The sequence below is a fragment of the Nyctereutes procyonoides genome, unplaced genomic scaffold (assembly GCF_905146905.1).
Source record: "Nyctereutes procyonoides isolate TBG_1078 unplaced genomic scaffold, NYPRO_anot_genome, whole genome shotgun sequence".
NCBI classification, from domain to species: Eukaryota; Metazoa; Chordata; class Mammalia; order Carnivora; family Canidae; genus Nyctereutes; species Nyctereutes procyonoides.
Window position 1 is genome coordinate 31987548 of NW_026575135.1, and position 5469 is coordinate 31993016.

Consider the following 5469-nt stretch of genomic DNA (forward strand, 5'->3'; position numbering starts at 1 on the left):
ATGGAACCTGCTTTTCCCTCTGCCTGTGTCTCTGCCTCTCTCTCTCTCTGTGTGTGTCTCTCATGAATAAATAAATAAAATCTTAAAAAAAAAAATACAAGAAGCCCTCCAGAACAGGAACCAAAAACTTTATCAGTAGTCTGTGGATGTCTATGTATTTACTTTTGGGAGTCTAGAACACTTGATGGTCTCATTTATTTGACAGCTTGCTTTGAATTTGGTCATCTGACAACTACCCCCTGAGGTATGAGTTTTACCAATTAGGGATTTTCTGAGCAGAGGATTCCACAGAGAAGTGCAAACCAGTGTAGCCATCTTAGCTTCGGTGTCTGAGAAAAATACTCACTGCTAGGAGATACAGAAAGTGAAAACTAGCTTGCTGTGGAGGGGCAGATGAAGAAAGGAGAAAAATTAAAGTGCTAAAGAAGATAAGATGTAACTGTAACATTAGTAAAGATACTCAGAAGCTTCTGTAAATTATTTGGGTCTTATTTGCTAAGTAATTGCTTATGTGTATAATTGTTCACCTAGTATAAACTCACAAAGCCAATTAAGTGGGCATCTTCACCTCACATTCTTCACATTATGCTTTGTTCTGATTTTACACATCCTTCAAATCAAATACCCGGAAATGTGTCTAAATAAGTAATTCTAGGTTTTCACACAATAGTTTTGAAGTAGAAGAGACTTACAGTGCAAAGAAAGAGAAACTGAAGAGAAATGTGTTGAATCTGCACGTAAAGGGGGCATTAATGTGAATACTCTGTGGGGAAATTAAGGTGTTTTTGGGATTTGGAATGAATATTAACATGGGGACAAAGAAGAAGACAAGACGTAGGAAGACCTAGGGAGAGGACATTTCTTGGTATGTTTAGGGAACAGAAAATAGGTCAGAGTCCCTATACATGGTGTGTTAGAAAGAGAGTAGCTTGAGATAGAACCAAAGAGGAAGAGACCAGATTTGGTAGGATTGGTAGACTCTATATAGTTTAGAGGGTGAGCATTTGGGGAGTTGTGGACAGGTGGTTTGACAGCATTCATGGAGACCTCACAATCACCGAAAGATGAGAAAATGGAGACTATGAAGAATTAGGTAGGTTTCTAAACGTTTTTGCACAATGGTAAGCAACAGGGCCCCCTTTTGAACTTCAACTTATTTAATCCCAAAGCTCACGATCATTGGGGAGGTATGTGTGAGTGAATCGTTTAGATTAATAATTGGCAAGGAAGTGCCCTGAGAGAAACATATTCAAAAGGACTTTTGGATTTTTCAAAATCCCCACCCCCTAGAGAAGGACCCCATGAATAGACATGCTTAGATGTTTTCGAACTGACTGTACCCAGATCAAATGCTAAAGGAAGAACAAACTCTATAAAAAAAAAAAAAAAAAAAAAAAACTAAAAACCCTCTACAAAGTCCATGCACAGATGATCTTTCTAAGGTCTCTTTATTTAAATATGTGAAGGCAAGAAGGACATTTTTTTGGACTGTGCAAGGTTCTCATATTTTATAAATGCAAATGAAGTAGATTCTTCCCTCCTTTCTTACTTCTTTGTAGTCCATTTGTCACTTGTTTCCTTTTCTATTTTAATGTTGTGTCTTGGCTTTTGGAGTCCTCTAAAATTATGTTGTGTCCTTTATTGATGGTGACAGTCAAGTACACAGTGAGCTGGCACCTGCTTCCCAATTTCCCATCTCTATTGGCACAAAAAGGTGTCTTCCACTGAGGAACGTTGGACTAGTTATCTGGCGGGGAGTGGGGTCATGGCCAATGAACAGCTCACCAAGGTATACTTTTTATCCCTCACTCCAAGGTTGTTTTGACAATGTTCTCAGCTGCCTTCTTGAAGAATCCTTCTGCTTAAGAAAATTCCACTGACCATCTTCCAGAATGTTTGAAGAAGGAAGAACGAATAAAATCATTCGACAGGAGCAAAGAGTTTGAACTAAAAACACAGCCTAATCATTGTGGTGAACACCGTCTGTTCACTGGTGATCTGGGCAAGTGAGGGAGTCCTGGAGACCTGACAGCTGGCTGGCAGATTTCTGAATGAGTGAGGAAATTTTCCAGTTCATCTGGGTAGAATTTAGTCCGACATTACAACATTAGGCTACCCATCTGCAGCCTGCAATTGGTATAGACAAGAGAATCACTATTACTTTGTGGAGACAAGCCACAAATCTGGAAGGAGGCAGACTGGCATGCCTGTTTGGGGTTGGCAGGGCTGAGGTTTAGTCTATTGTTGCAGGCCTGCTTGCCAAAGGAGATCGAGAGTCCGATTGCATTAGGCGCTCGTCACACACAATGTCTTAGAATGGACAGAATGTGGGGAATGAACTGAGAAACTCTGACTTTATGAAGGCGGCTGTTCACACTGGTGTGCTTGCTGTTTGAGCCCTTCCTAATGGGCTGGTGCCTTTTCACTCCAAAGGCCATTCATTACTGGAGTTGGATGGCTCTGTTTGGATGCTGATATCAGTTTATGGGTTATTATATCCATTTGCAAATCATGACTCAAAAGAGGAAACTCTGGGATGCGAAATGCTCCATATGCCCATAAATCACAAATTGAATCAAAGTCGGCAACATGAAAGTGATTGTGTTGGGAGTTTGAAAGCCTCAGTCAGCCAACCTTTATTGAACCTTTGATATTGTAGGCTACAATACTTGAGAGACTGCAAAGGAAATAAAGAATATGGAAGAGTGTGTGCAGAAAGGAACTTCGAGGTCATGTGGTCCGGTCCAAATGGCCATCTCAAATAGAGGCTGGTTCTTTGCCATTGGACTTGTTTTCTAAGTGGGAGGATAACTTAAAAAAAAAAAAGACCTTTGTGTTGGCCCAAATAGAGCAAATAGAATGTGGCCCTCCCCCCCTCCTCCCCCCCTTTTTTTTTTTGCATTTCAGTGACGCTGATTGGTTGAGTCTAAAATCATTATACTCTTAGTAATAATAGAGAAAAATAATGACTCTTACCAAGTGTCAGTTACTATATAAACATTGTGTCATGAATCCTCACAAAACTCTGAGGTAAACATTATCATTAGTTTCCATTAAAATATGTGAGGGTTTTGAAGTACACCTAGATTTTGTGACTTGCCCAGCATCAGAGAGGAGAGCAGTGGACAGAGCCAGGACATGAACCAGGTGAAGAGCCCCAGTTTATCTCTACATGGGAGGGGAAAGTAGATGTAGAGTCATAAAAAGGAGATAAATACCTTTTCCAGTGCTTTTGAGTTGTGTAAGCTGGGATAAAAAGCTTTTCCAGTGCTTTTGAGTTGTGTTAAGTTGTGTAAGTTTGACTCTGAGTCTCAGTTTACTCATTTTAAATGGCAAAAATAGTGACCTCTAAACACACACAGAGGTTGGATGAACCTACAAAATAATGTGTGTAAACTTGTTTAAAAATTCAAAGGCATTACTAACACGACCTTTCATTTAGGCAACACACATTAGCTGAGTGCTTCCATTGTGGTCAGCACTTCACTAGTGCAGTGTTAGAATAATGAGATGTGGTGGCCACAGAGAACTCAGTGTGGGAAGAGGTGAGCACATGATTGCATTGTGGTAATTGCTCTGGCATCAGGAGGAGAAACTAGAACACTGTCTGGAGAGGCTGAAGATGACTTTATAGAAGAAGTCTTAGTGTTTTGACAGATGGAGAAGTAGGCTTATGCCTGGCCAAGAAAACATCATAATGAGAAGGAGAGATAAGAGCAACATAATGTTACCATAAAAGTGACAGTTAAAGAAAAAAATATATTTAATTGAGGTATAGTTAACATACAGCGTTATTTGAGTTTCAGGTATACAACATAATGATTCAACTAAAATATATTTTTAAATAAGCCTTTTATTTTAGATTTGCAGAAAAACTGAAAATAATATAGAGAGGCTATCTCATGCTGGTGCAGTGAGAGGAGCTACCGCCATGCCTGCCCACCAATGGAGTGTCATGGGGAACTGCGCAGGCTTCCTGGTCAGGAGGAACAAGCAGACCTACAGCACTGAGCCGTCACCCGAAGGCTCACAACTCTTTCTGCAACAATGGGCTGATTCACTGCAAAACTGTGGGTATGGAGCTGCGGGCGGGGGGTGGGGGTGACAAAGATGTAGTGGTAGTCACGAAGCGCAGATCCCCCCCAGCAAAAGCCTACCACCTCCTACATGCAGACCACCATCAACAAGGACGCTGGGGCTGCCCTCGGCAACATCTAGCACCTGATCCACAAGAACATTTACAGCCCAGATCTCTTCATGGCTACAATTTGCAGAGCCAGTGCCATCCTGTGCAGCCAGAAGCTTGTGATGGTGAAGAGGAAGGAGGCCCTACCCCACCAAGAGCTCCTGAGCACCTGCCCTCCCACCTCCAAAGCAGTAAAGATATCAACCACCTAAAAAAATAGTGCAGAGAGATTCCATGTTATACCCCATATCCAGATTCCCTTGTTATTAATATCTTAACATTACAATGATAAAGTTGTCACAATTAATGAAGCAGTATTGACACCTTATTAACTAAAGTCAATACTTTATTCCAGTTTCCATAATTTTTGAACTAATGTCTTTTCTGTTCTGGGAACCAATCCAGGATATTACATTGCATTTAGCATAATGTTTCCTTAGGTTTTTTTTTTTTTTTTTTTTTTTTTTTGACAGTTACAGTGTTTTTCTTTGTTTTCCATGATGTTAAAGCTTTCCAGGTGTACTTGTCAGGTAGAAGGTGCCTTGTGTAGAATTGGTCTGTTTTCTTCAGTAGATGTTTTGATGATCTATCACTTTTTTTTTTTTTTGTCTATCACTTTTGATGCTAACCTTTATCACATGGCTTAGGCAATGTTTGCCAGGTTTCTCTACTATACTGTGACTCTTTTCCCCCCTCTTTCCTTCTTGTTTTGGAAGAACGTGACCATGCACAGCCCTGTTCAAAGAGTAGGAAGTTAAACTCTACCTCCTTGAGGGTGAAGTAGCTACATAAATAATGTGCAATCTTCTGCAGGAGCAATTTATTATCAGTATTTATTTATTTATTTATTTATCCAACTATTTCTATATATCAGTATGGACCCATGGATATTTATTTTATACTTTATATTATAATCCAATATTCATTAATTTTGTTGCTTAAACTATTCCAGCCTTGGCCATTGGGAGCATCTTCAGTTGGTTCCTGTGTCCCTCTGACTTATTCCTTTCATTATCATGCTCCCACCCTTGCTTTCTGGCACACTGTTTCAGGTTCATCCTGTATATTTTTTCTAGTTTTTACTTTCTACAATCTGTATCAATACTGAGCTAAATATGAATTCATACTCACATACCCAACTTTGGTGCTATTTTACCATGAATCATTCAAGACTTCTCTTGTAGATTCTTTGGGATTTTAGACATAGCAATTATGTCAAATAATAGTTTCGTTTCTTCCTTTCCAACATGTATAGCTTTTATATACTTTTCTTGTTATATTGT

The 5469-nt window shown here is 39.7% G+C and overlaps 1 pseudogene; it reads left to right on the plus strand.

Moving 5' to 3' along the window:
- The first annotated feature begins 3931 nt into the window (after positions 1–3931).
- On the plus strand, positions 3932–4398 carry LOC129494584 (60S ribosomal protein L28-like; annotated as a pseudogene).
- The last annotated feature ends 1071 nt before the right edge of the window (positions 4399–5469 follow it).